The sequence below is a fragment of the Oncorhynchus mykiss genome, chromosome 15, assembly GCF_057628025.1.
Source record: "Oncorhynchus mykiss isolate SJ-2025 chromosome 15, ASM5762802v1, whole genome shotgun sequence".
Lineage (NCBI taxonomy): Eukaryota > Metazoa > Chordata > Actinopteri > Salmoniformes > Salmonidae > Oncorhynchus > Oncorhynchus mykiss.
The window spans coordinates 12,862,501-12,882,500 of NC_143036.1; the positions used below are offsets into that span (position 1 = coordinate 12,862,501).

At 43.1% G+C, this 20,000-nt stretch overlaps 1 long non-coding RNA gene across 1 annotated transcript in view; it reads left to right on the plus strand.

Annotated features, from left to right (window-relative positions):
* LOC149977385 (uncharacterized) overlaps positions 1–20,000 on the plus strand; it is an 80,923-nt gene that overhangs the window by 43,423 nt on the left and 17,500 nt on the right. The window lies entirely within an intron of this gene.

Here is a 20,000-nt window from a genome sequence, read left to right on the forward strand (position 1 = left end):
TTTCCATCTAGCTTTTGACACTGATGTTTTCTGCTATTTGCATTATGGAACGAGCATTCGCGCGTAGCCTACTGTCTTGTGCGCGTTGCTGCGCTTAAATTAAAGCAAAAAATGAAAGCAGGAAGCACCAGGGACTCGGTCAAAAAAAGTGGTCAGATGAATCAGATGTTTTGCGAGCACAGACGGAATATGTTCCGGGATTCTTCCGATTGCATTGAGGAGTACACCACATCAGTCATTGGCTTCATAAATAAGTGCATCGATGCCATTGTACCCAGAGTGACTATACGTACATACCCCAACCAAAAACCATTGGTTACAGGCAACATCCGCACTGAGGTAAAGGGTAGAGCTGCCGCTTACAAGGAGCAGGACTCTAACCCGTAAGCTTATAAGAAATCCCGCTATGCCCTCCGACGAACCATCAAACAGGGCAAAGCATCAATACAGGACTAAGATTGAATCATACTACACCGGCTCCGGCGCTCGTTGGATGTGGCAGGTCTTGCAAACTATTACAGACTACAAAGGGAAGCACAGCCGGTAGCTGCCCAGTGACACCAGCCTACCAGATGAGCTAAACTACTTCTATGCTCGTTTCGAGGCAAGTAACACTGAAACATGCATGAGAGCATCAGCTGTTACGGACGACTGTGTGATCACGCTCTCCGCAGCCGATGTGAGTGAAACCTTAAAACATGTCAAAATTCACAAGGCCGCAGGGCCAGACGGATTACCAGGACGTGTACTCCGAGCATGAGCTGACCAACAGGCAAGTATCTTCACTGAAATGTTCAACCTGTCCCTACCTGAGTCTGTAATACCATGTTTCAAGCAGACCACCATGTTCCCTGTGCCAAAGAACACTAAGGTAACCTGCCTAAATGACTACAGACCCCGTAGCACTCAAGTCTGTAGCCATGAAGTGCTTTGAAAGGCTGGTCACATGGCTCACATCAACAATATTATCCCAGAAACCCTAGAGCCACCACAATTTGCATTCTGCCCTAACAGATCCACAGATGATGCAATCTCTATTGCACTCCACACTGCCCATTCACACCTGGACAAGAGGAACACCTACGTGAGAATGCTGTTCATTGACTACAGCTCAGCGTTCAACACCATAGTGCCCACAAAGCTCATCATTAAGCTAAGGACACTGGAACTAAAACACCTCCCTCTGTAACTCTGGATCCTGGACTTCCTGACGGCCCCCCCAGGTGGTAAGGGTAGGCCTGATCACCGACAACGATGAGACAGCCTGTAGGTAGGAGGTCAGAGACCTGGCCATGTGGTGCCAGGACAACAACCTCTCCCTCAACGTGATCAATACAAAGGAGATGATTGTGGAACAGGAAAAGGAGGACCAAGCACACCCCCATTCTCATCGACGGGGCTGTAGAGAAGAAAGGCTGAGAGCTTCAAGTTCCTTGGTGTCCACATCACCAACAAACCAACAGGGTCCAAGCACAACATGACAGTCGTGAAGAGGACACGACAAAACCTATTCCTCCTCAGGACACTAAAAATATTTGGTATGGGTCCTCAGATCCTCATAAGGTTTTACAGCTGCACCATCGAGTGCACCCTAACTGGTAGCATCACTGCCTGGTATGGTAACTGCTCGGCCTCCGACCGCAAGGCACTACACAGGGTAGTGTGTACGGCCCAGTACATCACTGGGGCCAAGTTTCTTCCATCCAGGACCTCTATATCAGGCAGTGATACCAGGCGGTGTCAGAGGGAGGTCCTAAAAATTGTCAAAGACTACTGCCACCCTAGTCATAGACTGTACTCTCTGCTACCGTACTGCAAGCAGTAGCAGTGCACCAAGTCTAGGTCCATAAGGCTTTTAATCAGCTTCTACCCCCAAGCCACAAGACTACTGAACATCTAATCAAATGGCTACCCAGACTATTTGCATTGCCCTGCCCCCCCAGCATGCCGCTGGTTAACTCTCTGTTATTATCTATGTATAGTCACTTTAATAACTCTACCTACATTACTTCAATTACCTCAACTAATTGGTGCCCCCGCACATTGACTCTGTACCAGTCACCCCTGTATATAATCTTGTTGTTATTTTACTGCTGCTCTTTAACTACTTGTTCCTTTTATTTCTTATTCATGTTTTTTAAACTGCATTGTTGGTTAGGGGCTTGTAAGTTAGCATTCACTGTAGGTATTCACTGTTGTAAGTTAGCATTCACTGTAGGTATTCACTGTTGTAAGTTAGCATTCACTGTAGGTATTCACTGTTGTAAGTTAGCATTCACTGTAGGTATTCACTGTTGTAAGTTAGCATTCACTGTAGGTATTCACTGTTGTAAGTTAGCATTCACTGTAGGTATTCACTGTTGTATTCAGCGCATGTGACTATTACAATTTGATTTGATTTGACATGCAGACAGAGAGACAGACAGACAGACAGACAGACAGACAGACAGACAGACAGACAGACAGACAAAGAGACAGAGAGACAGAGAGACAGAGAGACAGACAGAGAGACAGACAGACAGACAGACAGACAGACAGACAGACAGAGAGACAGAGAGACAGACAGACAGACAGACAGACACACAGACACACAGCCAGACAGACAGACAGACAGACAGACAGACAGACAGACACACAGACAGCCAGACAGACAGACAGACAGACAGACAGACAGACAGACAGACAGACAGACAGACAGACAGACAGACAGACAGACAGACAGACAGACAGACAGACAGACAGAGAGACAGAGAGACAGACAGACAGACAGACAGACACACAGACACACAGCCAGACAGACAGCCAGACAGACAGACAGACAGACAGACAGACAGACAGACAGACAGACAGACACACAGACAGCCAGACAGACAGACAGACAGTCAGACAGACAGACAGACAGACAGACAGCCAGACAGACAGACAGACAGACAGACAGACAGACAGACAGACCGAGGTAGAGAATTACTGAAAGATCAAACATCAAAAGATCCCCGCTTCAAAAGAACCCACTCACATCTAACTGATCACGCAATGTAATAAAGTATATAACAGTCATTCTTCAAATTGCTAACTCTTTTATAATGCACAAATTACATTTTATTTGATTACAATGACATTCCGCCCGGTTGACCTTGGAACCAAATTACATTTCCCCGTAATAAAGATGATTCATTTGTAGACAGACTCAGTAAATATCCTCAAACAGAGGCAAAGCTAAAGTGACACACACACACACACACACACACACACACACACACACACACACACACACAAACACACACACACAAACACACACACACTTACTCCACTGTCTTTTCTGTCTCTGGATCAATATAATATAATTTCACTGAACTTGCACCCATAATTCATCAACAGAATGATCGTTATAAATATTACGAAAAAGATCACTCATATTACCTTGATGAAACTTGGCATACTGCACAGACAATTAGAGAGACTCACAAATTAAAACAAATATGAAACTAGGTATATTATTGTAGCTAGCATTTATCATGTTTCAGGCTGAGATGTGTAACCTGTTGTTGTGTGTATCTCAGCTCCTCCACCACACTCTCTTCGTGTCCCTGGAGCCGATGGACCTTCTCCATGGCAACGCAGTAGTTCTGTTTAAAGATGGACGCCTTCTTCCTCCTGGCCTGAGTCATGGGTGTGATTTCACTCAGGTCCTCCTGGAGATTCTTCATTTGTTATCTCAGTCTTTACTCAGTCTTCAATCTACACCCACAGCACTACAAAAAACATCACATTGGATATGATAGACTGAAAGAGACAAAGATGGAAACAATATCATGAGTCTCACAATGAGAAACACAATGGGAATTGTATCTAATAGCTATTACAGTTGACCTTATTCTGACACAAGCTCAAAGAACTCAATAGCCTGCCGTGGCACACGCTGAGCAAGAGACATGCACTGCACTTTATAATCATTGCAACAGCGACTCACCCATAAGGATGTTAGAGGCTGCAGCCCACTTGTGATTGGTCAAAAATAATAATAATTTTAGATTATTTATATATTAAATAATTCATGGATTGTGGTTTAAATGCTCATAAAAGTGTGGTAAATGTGTAAATTGTTCCAAATAAGCTGTTCAGTTACTTACTACTTCCCTCAGTGACTGCCAGGAAGCTCCGCCTCCGTTAGCACATTGGCCATGCGAACGGTGCTTGGATTGCTTTTTTCATCTTTTTGCTATGAGGGGGAACTGCCCCAATGAAATCACAGGATTTCATAGCATAAATTATAAGAGCACAAAGTAAATTGACTGTCCTGGGGGGCGTTCAAATGTGCGTCCGTTCGGTCAGAACTTCTGGGTCTGTTAAGGTCTCCTCCCAATGAGTCTCTCAGCGCCAGACGGCAAACTTCCGGAACCTGACTAGATCTGCTCTATCAGGTACAGGTGGCGCTAAAGCAAAATGTTAAAATAATCCTAACAGTCATAGGAGCCTGGGACCTGATAAACTGGACATCTACATCCAACAAGAGTGGAAGGACAGAGGGATAGAACCAGATAGAACGTTCTAATCTCAGATCTGGTTGGACAAAAAAACATGACCAATTGTTTCCCCCCATGTTGTTCATCAGGTTCTACTGTAGGCGACAGGGTGATATGTGTGTGAACTAACCTGTTTATTGATTTAACCTTTATTTAACTAGGCAAGTCAGTTAAGAAGAAACTATTCTTTACAATGACGGACTACCCGGGGCCAAACCCAAACGACGCTGGGTCACTTCGGCGTCGCCTTATGGGACTAACAATGAAAGCAGGTTATGAAACAGCCTGGATTTGAACCAGGGTCTGCACTGACGTCTCTATCACTGAGATGCAGTGCCTTAGACCACTGCGCCACTCGGGAGCATTTAATATGCAGTCCCCCAACGGGAAACGTCGGTGAGAACACACTTGATTTGAAATGTGATAATGAAATGAATTAGCCAGCTATAGTATTTTTGAGATACAATTTTTGGGGTCAAATTTACCAGTTATGTACCTTTGATAAGCAGCTAGCTAGATAGATATCTCACATGTCAATTTCAAGTCTTTCTAAAATAATATCTGAATAACTCGGAAATATAAAGTTATTTGAGAAAGAAAGTTAATTGGCTAGCGCACAGGTGTCAAACTCATTCCATGGAGGACCAAGTTGCTGCAGGATTTCACTGCTCCCTTGTACTTGATTGATGAATTAAGGCCACTAATTAGTAACTCCCCACACCTGTTTGTCTAGGGCTTAATTGAAAGGAAAAAGGAAAAACATACAGACACTTGGCCCTCCTTGGAATGAGTTTGACACCCCTGGGCTAGCTCATCATGCTGTTTGACATAAATGTTAAAACTAGCTATCCCCAGTTAGATAATGTGTCTTCACTTGTTGAATTTCCATTTTAATGTTGCATTCTCCCTGGTGCACTTAGTTCGTGAGCTGGCTTCTCATTCTAAATAGTTTAATCTAATCTGTTCATATCAGTTCATAACAGTTCCAGCATGTGCAGCAGTGGTCATTTGGTTTTTGACATGCAAAAGTGAAATTTGTGTATTCATGCTGTTGATAAAATGCACAGACCGTTTTATATACAGTGGCTTGAGAAAGCATTCTCAATTGGAATGAGATCTGGGCTTTGACTAAGCCATTCCAATACATTTAAATGCTTCCTCTTAAACCACTTGAGTGTTGCTTTAGCAGTATGATTAGGGTCATTGTCCTGCTGGAAGGTGAACCTCCGTCCCAGTCTCAAATCTCTGGCAGTCTGAAACAGGTTTCACTCAAGAATTTCCCTGTATTTAGCGTCATCCATCATTCCTTCATATCTGGCCAGTTTCTCAGTCCCTGCCGATGAAAAACATCCCCACCCCTTCACTGTGGGGATGGTGGTCTCAGGGTGATGAGAGGTGCTGGGTTTGCGCCAGACACAGCATTTTCCAAAAAGCTACATTTTAGTCTCATCTGACACGATGTCCTTCTTCCATATGTTTGGGGAGTCTCCCACATGCCTTTTGGCGAACACCAAATGTGTTTGCTTATATTTTTCTTTAAGGAATGGCTTTTTGAGCACAGCTCTGTGGAGTGTATGGCTTAAAGTGTTCCTATGGACAGATACTCGATTCTCCGCTGTGGAGCTTTGCAACTCCTTCAGGGTTATCTTTGGTCTATTTGTTGCCAAGGGGGATGAATACTTTGCAAGTCACTGTATCTTCTCAAAGAAACTACCAGTTGTTAAAAAATTGGCATCATATTTCTGTCATGCTGCTTTGTTGACAATTCCAGCCACCTGGCACCCCGTGTATTCAGCCAATCAGCAGCCGCCACTGATTCATTGGTTGTCAGAGTTGACCATATATAAGTTGAACTGTACAAATCTATCCTTTGAATAACCCTGTCTTTGATGTGGTTAGAGTGAAACGCAACGTACCAACATAACACAATGATAGAGATGGGAAAATGTAATTAAACAAATGTTTATTACCGAAGGATGCCTTCTCAGTCTAACTATTTCCACGGGCCATACACGTGTACACGCACTCTTTTCATCTCCATCAGACAGACCCAGTAATACTGTACACTCCCTAGTTTACATGAGGGCCATCGATGTTATCTCACATGTGGGAGTTGAAGACTCCTTCTAAGGAATGGAAACACAGCTGGTCTACTAGACAGAGGTATGCAATCCATCAGTCACTGAAGAACACACAGGAACGAAACTCGCCTTTCTGGAAACAATGTCTTCACACATATCTCATTGAATATAATTGAGACCGTTCTCATTGTTTGTTGTTGAGTGTAATTATGTTCCTGTTTGGTGTTGATCACTAAAGAGACAACGTGTGGTATATTAGTGAAGAGTGGAATTGCTGGTCGATGCAGCTCCTAGAGAATCATTGTCCTACCGTTCTTAGTCTGGTGAAATTGTCCGATCCTACTTATTCTAATACTCAGATGGATTCAGGAAGTGAAATCTGACTAATCCTTGTGTTAAACTCAGAGCCAGCTCACCTTTTAGAGATCAGTGTTAAACTAGACTAACTTCATTAATCCAACTAACCGTTACATTTTTGAGTTAAAAGTAGACAGATTGAGTTAATCATGTCCTAACACAGATCAGCCTGTAGGTTAACTCCTTCAGTACTGACATAAGGCAGACCAGTTATAGTCCTGTCAGTTGGCTTAACTAGAGATCAACACATGACAGGCTAATACCAGAGAGAGAGAGAGAGAGAGAGAGACAGAGGAAAGAGAAATAAGGAGAGAGAGAGAGGGAAGAGAGAGATAGAGAGAGAGATAAATGTCCTGTTTTGCACAAAGCTTATTCAGAGAAGTACAACACCTTCCCTCTAATTCAAATGAAGAAAACAAAACTGCAAAGTTTGGATCAATTGTTTTGAAACTGTGGATTTACATGATCAAATTCCATAAGTACATATTATCAATAGCCAGCTAAACACAACAGGATAACATTTAGCCTCTCTCTTCCACCTGTTCCCAAACACAACAAGATAACATTTAGCCTCTCTCTTCCAGCTGTTCCCATATACAACAAGATAACATTTAGCCTCTCTCTTCCACCTGTTCCCAAACACAACAAGATAACATTTAGCCTCTCTCTTCCAGCTGTTCCCAAACACAACAAGATAACATTTAGCCTCTCTCTTCCATCTGTTCCCATACACAACAAGATAACATTTAGCCTCTCTCTTCCACCTGTTCCCAAACACAACAAGATAACATTTAGCCTCTCTCTTCCACCTGTTCCCAAACACAACAGGATAACATTTAGCCTCTCTCTTCCACCTGTTCCCAAACACAACAGGATAACATTTAGCCTCTCTCTTCCACCTGTTCCCAAACACAACAAGATAACATTTAGCCTCTCTCTTCCACCTGCTCTTCCACTTGTTCCAATACACAACAGGCTATAGTCTACGCATGTCTCTCCGCAATATACCATTACAGACTCAGACGGGGAGGTTGAAAATGCTAGTGAAGACACTTGCCAGTTGGTCAATGCATGCTTGCAGTTCACGCCCTGGTAATCCTTCTGGCCCTGTGGCCTTGTGAATGTTTAAAGGTCTTACTCACATCGACTGCGGAGAGGATGATCACACAGTGGTCTGGAATAGCTGGTGCTCTGATACATGTTTCATTGTTATTTGCCTCGATGGGAGCATAGAAGTAGTTTAGCTCATCTGATAGGCTCGTGTCACTGGGCAGCTCTCGGCTGTTCATCCCTGTGTAGTCTGTAATGGTTTGCAAGCCCTGCCACATCAAGTCAAATCAAATTTTATTTGTCACATACACATGGTTAGCAGATGTTAATGCGAGTGTAGCGAAATGCTTGTGCTTCTAGTTCCGACAATGCAGTAATAACCAACAAGTAATCTAACTAACAATTCCAAAACTACAGTCTTGTACACAGCGTGAGGGGATAAAGAATATGTACATAAGGATATATGAATGAGTGATGGTACAGAGCAGCATAGGCAAGATACAGTAGATGGTATCGAGTACAGTATATACATATGAGATGAGTATGTAAACAAAGTGGCATAGTTAAAGTGGCTAGTGATACATGTATTACATAAGGATACAGTCGATGATATAGAGTACAGTATATACGTATGCATATGAGATGAATAATGTAGGGTAAGTAACATTATATAAGGTAGCATTGTTTAAAGTGGCTAGTGATATATTTACATCATTTCCCATCAATTCCCATTATTAAAGTGGCTGGAGTTGAGTCAGTGTCAGTGTGTTGGCAGCAGCCACTCAATGTTAGTGGTGGCTGTTTAACAGTCTGATGGCCTTGAGATAGAAGCTGTTTTTCAGTCTCTCGGTCCCAGCTTTGATGCACCTGTACTGACCTCGCCTTCTGGATGATAGCGGGGTGAACAGGCAGTGGCTCGGGTGGTTGATGTCCTTGATGATCTTTATGGCCTTCCTGTGACATCGGGTGGTGTAGGTGTCCTGGAGGGCAGGTAGTTTGCCCCCGGTGATGCGTTGTGCAGACCTCACTACCCTCTGGAGAGCCTTACGGTTGAGGGCGTAGCAGTTGCCTTACCAGGCGGTGATACAGCCCGCCAGGATGCTCTCGATTGTGCATCTGTAGAAGTTTGTGAGTGCTTTTGGTGACAAGCCGAATTTCTTCAGCCTCCTGAGGTTGAAGAGGCGCTGCTGCATGTCAGAGCCGGTGTTGTACGATTCGATCTTAGTCCTGTATTGACGCTTTGCCTGTTTGATGGTTCGTCAGAGCGCATAGCGGGATTTCTTATAAGCTTAGAGGCCAGCTCCTTGAAAGCGGCAGCTCTGGCCTTTAGCTCAGTGCGGATGTTGCCTGTAATCCATGGCTTCTGGTTGGGGTATGTACGTTCGGTCACTGTGGGTATGACGTCATCAATGCACCTATTGATGAAGCCAATGACTGATGCGGTGTACTCCTCAATGCCATCGGAAGAATCCCAGAACATATTCCAGTCTGTGCTCGCAAAACAGTCATCTGACCACTTTTTTATTGACCGAGTCACCTGTGCTTCCTGCTTTAACTTTTGCTTGTAAGCAGGAATCAGAAGGATAAAATTATTGTCAGATTTACCAAATGGAGGGCAATGGAGAGCTTTGTACGCGTCTCTGTGTTTGGAGTACAGGTGGTCTAGAGTTTTTTTCCCTTCTGGTTGCACATTTAACATGCCTATAGAAATTTGGCAAAAGGATTTAAGTTTCCCTGCATTAAAGTCCCAGACAACTAGGAGTGCGGTCTCAGTGCCAGCATCAATCTGTGGTGGTTTGTAGACAGCTATGAAAAATGTAGATGAAAACTCTCTCGGTAGATAGTGTAGTCTATAGCTTATCATGAGATACTCTGCCTCAGGCAATCAAAACCTTGAGACTTCCTTAGATATTGTGCACCAGCTGTTATTTACAGATATGCATAGTCTTCCCCCCTTGTCTTATCAGATGCCGCTGTTCTATCCTGCCAATACAGCGTGTAACCAGCCAGCTGTATGTTGATAATGTCGCCATTCAGTCATGACTCCGTGAAGCGTCACATATTACAGTTGTTGATGTCTTATTGGTAGTTTTATCTTTCTCGTAGGTCGTCAATTTCATTTAACAATGATTACATGCTAGTAAAAAGTAAGGCAGTCGAGTTTTATTTGATTGCCTACGAATTCCCAACCTCTGTCCTCTTTTTCTCCATCTTCTCTTCACGCAATGATGGGGATTTGGGACTGTTCCCTGTAAAGCAGTATGTCCTTCACGTTGGGCTCGTTGGACTCGTTGAAGAAGAAATAAAGCTTCTTCCAGTTTGTGGTGAATAATCGCTCTCCTGATGTCCGGAAGTTATTTTCGGTCGTAAGAGACGGTAGCAGCAACATTATGTACAGAATAATTGAAAAAATAAGTTACAAATAATGCACAAAAAATAACAAAAAAAACTATTCGGTTAGGTGCACGAACAACGTCATCTGTCTTCTCTTGCGCCATGATACCATGTCTGTCCCTCTGTCTGAGTCGCTGTCTGTCTGTCTGTCTGTCTGTCTCTGTCTCTGTCTGTCTGTCTGTCTGTCTGTCTGTCTGTCTGTCTGTCTGTCTGTCTCTCTGTCTGAGTCGCTGTCTGTTTGTCTGTCTGTCTGTTTGTCTGTCTGTCTGTCTGTCTAGATTTACAGCATTTACAGCATTTGAAAAAGGTAAGTTGAGGTGTAGCTACAGGTCATCGGTAACACATTGGGGTTGTGTTGTGGGATTATTTAAAATACTCTTTGAAGAGGTAGGGTTTCAGAAGATGGGCAGGGACTCTGCTTCAGGGGAAGGTGGTTCCACCATGGATTGGACAGCGCTTCACTCAAATTCTGTCTGAGGTAACTCACTTCAGTGTACTTTCATTGTTGTGGAGTGATGCTTTTGTTCCTCTCCCTGTCATTCAATATCTACTCTCCACTGTTGATAGCATTAATGTGACCTATATTTAGAGATGGACCGTTAGATGGGCAGGGACTCTGCTTCAGGGGAAGGTGGTTCCACCATTGAGGTGAAAGAACAGAGAAGAGTTTGGACTGGGCTGAGCGGGAGCTACCCTCCCGTAGGGTTGGGAAGGCCAAGAACCCAGAGGTTGGAGAAAGGAGTACTCGGATTGAGTTGTAGGGTTTGAGCCTGAAGGTAAGGAGGGGCATTTCCACCTGCTATTCTGTAGTCAAGTACAATGGTCTTGTAGTGGATGTGAACATAAACTGGAAGCCAGGGGAGCAGTGGCGGTCGGTGCAGTTTAAGATTAGAGAGGACGTTTATTACATTTTCTTTATGAACATGGCCTTATTTCTATAACAGCATATTGGAAGACTGTCGTCATTCATATTCCATTCCCCCATTGAGCTGGGGGAACGGTTACTCAGGCCCATATTCTAGAATATGCATATAATTGACAGATTATGATAGAAAACACTCTAAAGTTTTCAAAACTGTCCAAATATTGTCTGTGAGTATAACAGAACTAATAATGCAGGCGAAACCTGGGGAAAATCAAAACATGGAATGGCTTTTGTTTTGAAAGCTCCATGTTCCATAGCCTGCTGTCGCTCCATTTAAAGGGATATCAACCAGATTAATTTTCCTATCGCTTCCTCAAGGTGTCAACAGTCTTTAGACATAGTTTCAGGCTTTTATTTTGAAAAATGAGCGAGAAAGATAACATCACTTCAGGTGTTCGCATGAGTTTTGCTTGCGCAACAGAGTGGGGCAGCCATTGACTCTCCCTCTCCTACTAAAAAGACAGTGCCGGTTGATATATTATCGATAATATATTTTAAAAAATAACCTGAGGATTGATTATAAAAAAACTTGGACATGTTTCTGTTGACATTACGGATACTATTTGGAATTTTCATCTGAGTTGTCGTGACCTCTCGAGCCTGTGGATTTTTAAACATTACGCGCCAAACAAACGGAGGTATTTTGGATATAAAAATAATCTTTATGGAACAAAAGGAAGATTTCCTGTGTAACTGGGAGTCTCGTGAGTGAAAACATCTGAAGATCATGAAAGGCAAGCGATTAATTTTATTGCTTTTCTGATTTTCGTGACCAAGCTACTGTGATGCTAGGTGTTCATAATGTATTGTCTAGTGATCGATAACCTTACACAAACGCTTGGATTGCTTTCGCTGTAAAGCATATTTTCAAAATCTGACACGACAGGTGGATTAACAAAGAACTAAGCTGTGTTTTGCTATGTTGCACTTGTGATTTCATGAATATAAATATTTTTAGTAATATTATTTGAATGTGGCGCTCTGCAATTCAGCAGTTGTTGATGACAATTATCCTGCTAACAGGATGGGTAGCGTCAAGAAGTTTACAGTCTGATGGCCTTGAGATAGAAGCTGTTTTTCAGTCTCTCGGTCCCTGCTTTGATGCACCTGTAATGACCTCGCCTTCTGGTGAACAGGCAATGGCTCGGGTGGTTGTTGTCCTTGATGATCTTTATGTCCTTCCTGTGACATCGGGTGGTGTAGGTGTCCTGGAGGGCAGGTAGTTTGCCCCGGTGATGCGTTGTGCAGACCTCACTACCCTCTGGAGAGCCTTACGGTTGTGGGCGGAGCAGTTGCCGTACCAGGCGGTGATACAGCCCAACAGGATGCTCTCGATTGTGAGTGCTTTTGGTTACACGCCGAATTTCTTCAGCCTCCTGAGGTTGAAGAGGCGCTCCTGTGCCTTCTTCACAACGCTGATTGTGTGGGTGGACCAATTCAGTTTGTCTGTGATGTGTACGCCGAGGAACTTAAAACTTACTACCCTCTCCACTACTGTCCTGTCGATGTGGATAGGGGGGTGCTCCCTCTGCTGTTTCCTGAAGTCCACAATCATCTCCTTTGTTTTGTTGACGTTGAGTGTGAGGTTATTTTCCTGACACCACACTCCGAGGTTCCTCACCTCCTCCCTGTAGGCCATCTCGTCGTTGTTGGTAATCAAGCCTACCACTGTAGTGTCGTCCGCAAACATGATGATTGAGTTGGAGGCGTGCATGGCCATGCAGTCATGGGTGAACAGGGAGTACAGGATAGGGCTCAGAACGCACCCATGTGGGGCCCCAGTGTTGAGGATCAGTGGGGTGGAGATGTTGTTACCTACCCTCACCACCTTGGGGCGGTCCGTCATGAAGTCCAGTACCCAGTTGCACAGGGCGGGGTCGAGACCCAGGGTCTCGAGCTTGATGACGAGTTTGGAGGGTACTATGGTGTTAAATGCTGAGCTGTAGTCGATGAACAGCATTCTCACATAGGTATTCCTCTTGTCCAGATGGGTTAGGGCAGTGTGGTTGCGATTGCGTCATCTGTGGTCCTATTGGGGCGGTAAGCAAATTGGAGTGGGTACAGCAAGCAGTTTAGCAGTTACAATAGCTGGCCTTGTGGCAATACATTTGTAAAACCAAAAGCTTACCTTGACTTGGAAGAGTGTTGAAAAGCCTTAGCCAGTGAACATGAATACAACTCCTATCTGTTTGAGCCGGGTATTTCAGTACGCTAATCTAGTGAGCTGCATTAGCTACCTAATTAACCTTTTTGGGATAGGGGGCAGCATTTTCACTTTTGGATGAATAACTTGCCCAGAGTGAACTGCCTCCTACTCTCTCCCAGATGCTAATATATGTATTAGTATTGGATGGGAAATACTCTGAAGTTTCTAAAACTGTTTGAATTATGTCTGTGAGTATAACAGAACTCATACGGCAGGCGAAAACCTGAGAAAATCCAACCAAGAAGTGGGACATCTGAGGTTTGTAGTTTTTCAAAGCTTGGCCTACCGAATACACATTGAGATATGGATGAGGTTGCTCTTCCTAGGGCTTCCACTAGATGTCACCAGTCTTTAGAAACTGGTTTGAGGATTCTACTTTAACATCTTATTATGGCTGCATCCCTTGTTCTCAATTTCCGCCTGAAGACATACCCTAACCTAACTGCCTGTAGCTCAGCCACAGTGGCAAGGATATGCATATTCTTGGTATCATTTGAATGGAAACATTCTGAAGATTGTAACACAGTAGAATATAACACAGTAGATCTGGTGGAAGAAAAGAGAAAGAAAGAGTATACATTTTCTGTTTTTTATTGTTGTAGCATCATCTTTCACATGTACTAGAATAGCCACACAGTCCGATAGGATGCTGGAGATAATTTTGATGGATAACAGAGGGCAACTGTAGGTGTGCAAAGTTTCAGACTGATAACAAGTTGCCCAAATGTACGCAAGTGGCCGAATTGGTGAAATGACCTATAACTATACACAACAGTGCAAATAACTATATACAACATATCAAAAAGCAATTCTAACACACAAAAAACAAAACAAAATGTTACATTTTTTTTTAGAAAATAAATATTAAAAAAACAGTACACCCTTTGGTGCCTGTGCCATGTCCCATATCAGTCTCTTTCTGATGTAAAGCAGAGGCAAACTGAACAAGTGGTGCAGGTCATATGACACAGAACACAACGACGCCTCCATGCTGTACCCTTTTGGCCCTGAGGCACAGTCATGCCTGCAGTAATGAACTGTGGCATATGAACACCACTGGAGGCAGGAGTAGAGGGGGCAGAGGTAGAGCGGGCAGCTTGGCACCGAGGACTCCCAGTCAGAGTCGCTATCACTGTGAAAGAAAACGTTTACAAAATATTTGTATTGTATGAGCCTTTTATCATCACATAAAATAAACAGATATGTATTGATTGTATAGAGCAGAGGGAACAGTCACTAAGGTGAAGTGCTGTTCTATTCAACTCCGGCCATTGTTGTGGGCCTGCCCTCCCCTGAACAGCACTCAATGGCTATTTCATATGGAAATGGAGAGGAGTAGCAGGCGCAGTGGCCATGTGTGTTTTTGCTGTTCTACTCCATTCCATTTGAATAAAAAAATGGAAAATATATATATCTGACATGGAATATATATATATATACACACATACATATACAGTGCCTTGCGAAAGTATTCGGCCCCCTTGAACTTTGCGACCTTTTGCCACATTTCAGGCTTCAAACGTAAAGATATAAAACTGTATTTTTTTGTGAAGAATCAACAACAAGTGGGACACAATCATGAAGTGGAACGACATTTATTGGATATTTCAAACTTGTTTAACAAATCAAAAACTGAAAAATTGGGCGTGCAAAATTATTCAGCCCCTTTAAGTTAATACTTTGTAGCGCCACCTTTTGCTGCGATTACAGCTGTAAGTCGCTTGGGGTATGTCTCTATCAGTTTTGCACATCGAGAGACTGAAATGTTTTCCCATTCATCCTGGCAAAACAGCTCGAGCTCAGTGAGGTTGGATGGAGAGCATTTGTGAACAGCAGTTTTCAGTTCTTTCCACAGATTCTCGATTGGATTCAGGTCTGGACTTTGCCTTGGCCATTCTAACACCTGGATATGTTTTTTTTTAACCATTCCATTGTAGATTTTGCTTTATGTTTTGGATCATTGTCTTGTTGGAAGAAAAATCTCCGTCCCAGTCTCAGGTCTTTTGCAGACTCCATCAGGTTTTCTTCCAGAATGGTCCTGTATTTGGCTCCATCCATCTTCCCATCAATTTTAACCATCTTCCCTGTCCCTGCTGAAGAAAAGCAGGCCCAAACCATGATGCTGCCACCACCATGTTTGACAGTGGGGATGGTGTGTTCAGGGTGTTGCTTTTACGCCAAACATAACATTTTGCATTGTTGCCAAAAAGTTCAATTTTGGTTTCATCTGACCAGAGCACCTTCTTCCACATGTTTGGTGTGTCTCCCAGGTGGCTTGTGGCAAACTTTAAACAACACTTTTTATGGATATCTTTAAGAAATGGCTTTCTTCTTGCCACTCTTCCATAAAGGCCAGATTTGTGCAATATACGACTGATCGTTGTCCTATGGACAGAGTCTCCCACCTCAGCTGTAGATCTCTGCAGTTCATCCAGAGTGATCATGGGCCTCTTGGCTGCATCTCTGATCAGTCTTCTCCTTGTATGAGCTGAAAGTTTAGAGGGACGGCCAGGTCTTGGTAGATTTGCAGTGGTCTGATACTCCTTCCATTTCAATATTATCGCTTGCACAGTGCTCCTTGGGATGTTTAAAGCTTGGGAAATCTTTTTGTATCCAAATCCGGCTTTAAACTTCTTCACAACAGTATCTCGGACCTGCCTGGTGTGTTCCTTGTTCTTCATGATGCTCTCTGCGCTTTTAACGGACCTCTGAGACTATCTCAGTGCAGGTACATTTATACGGAGACTTGATTACACACAGGTGGATTGGATTTATCATCATCATAGTCATTTAGGTCAACATTGGATCATTCAGAGATCCTCACTGAACTTCTGGAGAGAGTTTGCTGCACTGAAAGTAAAGGGGCTGAATAATTTTGCACGCCGAATTTTTCAGTTTTTGATTTGTTAAAAAAGTTTGAAATATCCAATAAATGTCGTTCCACTTCATGATTGTGTCCCACTTGTTGTTGATTCTTCACAAAAAAATACAGTTTTATATCTTTATGTTTGAAGCCTGAAATGTGGCAAAAGGTCGCAAAGTTCAAGGGGGCCGAATACTTTCGCAAGGCACTGTATACACACACAAACCAACACACACACACACACACACACACAAACAAACCAACCACACATTTAATTGCAAATTGCAAAATATATATATATATATTTATTTCATAAAACGGCATTAGCACTTACCCGTGTTGAAAATTCAACTTTCCAAAATACTGCTGCGCGTAACAAGCGTCACAGCAACTCCTCTGATAGTCAAGGCGAGAATGGAATTTGTTACGTGTGCATTTACAAACAAGGAATGCTGGTCCAACCCAAAACCATTACATACTGGTGTTTACCACAGCTCATTGGCTATCTACCCAGCTAGATTTCAAGACGATCAGTGGTCATTGGGCAGAAATACAGTCAATCATTGAAGCTTGGCTAAAATTATTGGTGCGCAAGGTAGTAATTGCTCGTTGTCTCCAAATCAGTTCACTTCGGTCAATACTCCCCGCAAAAAAACAATGACATTTGGCTGTGTTGCAAACATCCAGAGGAATGCACTGAAAACAACCCTGACTAGATAAACGATTGTGTAATTACGTTGAATGCTCCGTAAAAAAATGATAGAGATGGAATTCACGGCACAAACGGGTTACAAAATGTTTCGATTTATAAAAATTGATTTTATCAAAGAAAACGCCACTTCATTTGATCACTGGGACCCTCAGGAAGAGAAATAAGAGCAAGATATCAGAATGTAAGCCATAATTTAACTTCAGATGTTTTTGTTGTTAATTGCTCTTCTGAAACAAAACCATGGTATTTGTTCTCTAATAGCTATTTTAAATCGGAAAACGTAGTTTGATTACCAAGATCCTAATATTTTGAAGGGTGTAAGACACTTGCATTTTCAATAATGTTTAATGTTACGACGTTGTATTTTTAGTTGTCACTCTGAAATTCCCCCTGATGTTGATCCCTGTACGGGGATCACAGCCATAAACGAGGGGCTCATGAGACCACTTTGAGTCAGTGGTCTGGCAGAGAGCCTTGGTCTCATGACGCGCGCTCCCGACAGAGTTACCTCTCATTTCAGTGCCTTTCTGAAGACAAAGGAATTCTCCGGTTGGAAAATTATTTATGTTTTATGTTAAAAACATTGATTGATTCCATACATTGTTTGACATGTTTCTAAAGGACTGTAACGGAACTTTTCGAGTTTTGTCTGGATTAAGTGCCTGCGCCTCATGAAGATGGATTACTGGGCTGAACATACTAACAACAGTTGGCTATTTGGACATAAATGATGGAACTTTATGGAACAAATCAGTCGTTTATTGTCGAACTAGGATTCCTGGGAGTGCCTTCTGATGAAGATTATCAAAGGTAAGTGAATATTTCTGGTGTTGTTTATAACTTTGTTGATTCCAAAATGGTGGATATTCCTCTGCCTGTTTATGGGTTCTGAGCGCCGTTCTCAGATTATGCTTTTTCAGTAAAGTTTTTTTTAAATCTTACACAGCAGTTGCATTAAGCAGAAGTCTATCTTAAATTCTGTGAATAACACTTGTATCTTTTATCAATGTTTATTATGAGTATTTCTGCAAAATCACAGAATGTTTTGGAATCAAAACATTACTGCACGTAAGGCGCCAATGTAAACTGAGATTTTTGGATATAAATATGCACATTATTGTAAAAAAACCATACATGTATTGTGTAACATGACGTCCTATGAGTGTCATCCGTTGAAGATCATCAAAGGTTAGTGATTCATTTTATCTATATTTCAGCTTTTTGTGACTCCTATCTTTGGCGGGCTGCAGCATTCTGGATGAGTTGCTTGATGGGTTTGATAGTACAAGCTGGGAGCCCAGCCAACAGCAAGTTGCAGTAGTCCAGACGGGAGATGGCAAGTCCCTGGATCAGAACCTGCTCCTTTTCTAGAGATGTAGAGCATGAACCTGAAGGAGCGAGTCACTGCTTTGAAGTTTGCAGCGAACGACAGGGTGTTGTCCAGGGTTACACCAAGGTTATTTTCACTCTGGGAGGGGGACATTAAGGAGTTGTCAACCGTGATGCAAAGGTCTTGGAGCAGGCAGGCCTTCCCCGGGAGGAAGCGCAGGTCCGTCTTGTTGAGCTTGAGATGCTGGGCTGACATCCAAGCTGATATATCTGCAAGGCACGCAGAGATGTGTGTTGCCACCTAGGTGTCAGAAGGGGGGAAGGAGAAAAGTAGTTGAGTAATATTCAGATGAGGACAAAGTCTTTATGCCCGGAGGAGGAGCTAGAGAGGTGGGGCCAGGCGAAGGAAGCACTAGGGAGGACTCTGCTGTCTCTGCACCTGGACCTGGCTGCCTCCCACCACACACACCTAGCCACTCACACCGAGCAGGAAGTGACATGGCTACAGGAGGAAGTGACAAGCCTACAGGAGGAACTCGATGACTCCCACAACACCGTTCAGTTAGTATTAGGAAACTGCTAAGACACACTAGTCCTTATCTTGGTCACTAGCCCTTAACCCAAAGCCACTAACCCATAGCTCCTACCCCAGAGCCCCTAACCTTTATCAGTGTTAACAGATCTGAAGGAACCGGACAAGTAGTCTGAGGTTTTTCACTCCATAACTTTAGGATATAATATAAGCCTTTTCAGACATACAGAGATGGTATATGAACCCTGACATAACGCAAACTATGTCCCTCGCTCACACACACACACACACACACACACACTCACACACACACACACACACACACACACACACACACCCTTCTCACCCCAATCCAACAAAACAAATGACCCTGCCGTTAATTAAAGCTCCAAGTGTTGGCACAATGAAGACAATTAACATGTGAAAGGCACACTAAATATTCAAATTAGGTTAAGCGGTGACGAGGCCAGGATAACGAATGTTACCATGGCACTGTGCCAAGACAGTCATAAGCACTATGGTGTGTGTGTGTGCGTGTGTGTGTGTGTGTGTGTGTGTGTGTGTGTGTGTGTGTGTGTGTGTGTGTGTGTGCACAAAGACGTGTCAGACACGTGTCAGCACGCAGCCTGATGACTTGTAATGACAGCGTGTGTGTTGTCCTTCCCTGTCACGTCAGTTCACTCACGCATCGTTAAGGGACACTCAGTGCTCTAGCTAACGAGCCCCCGTAATGTAAGGACACATGTAAATGTCCATGAATAACATCTGCATACATAATACACTCATAAAGAGGGCTGTGAGAGGAGGAGAGGAATGGCCTGTGGAATGACTCTGATTACATGTGTGGATGATTATCATGAAAAAAAGTTACACACTGTGTTAATGTAACAGTACCAGTCGAAGTTTGGACACACCTACTCATTCAAGGGTTTTTCTTAATTTGAACTATTTTCTACATCGTTGAATAATTGCGAAGACATCAAAACTATGAACCCACTGTTCCTAGGCTGTCATTGAATATAAAAATG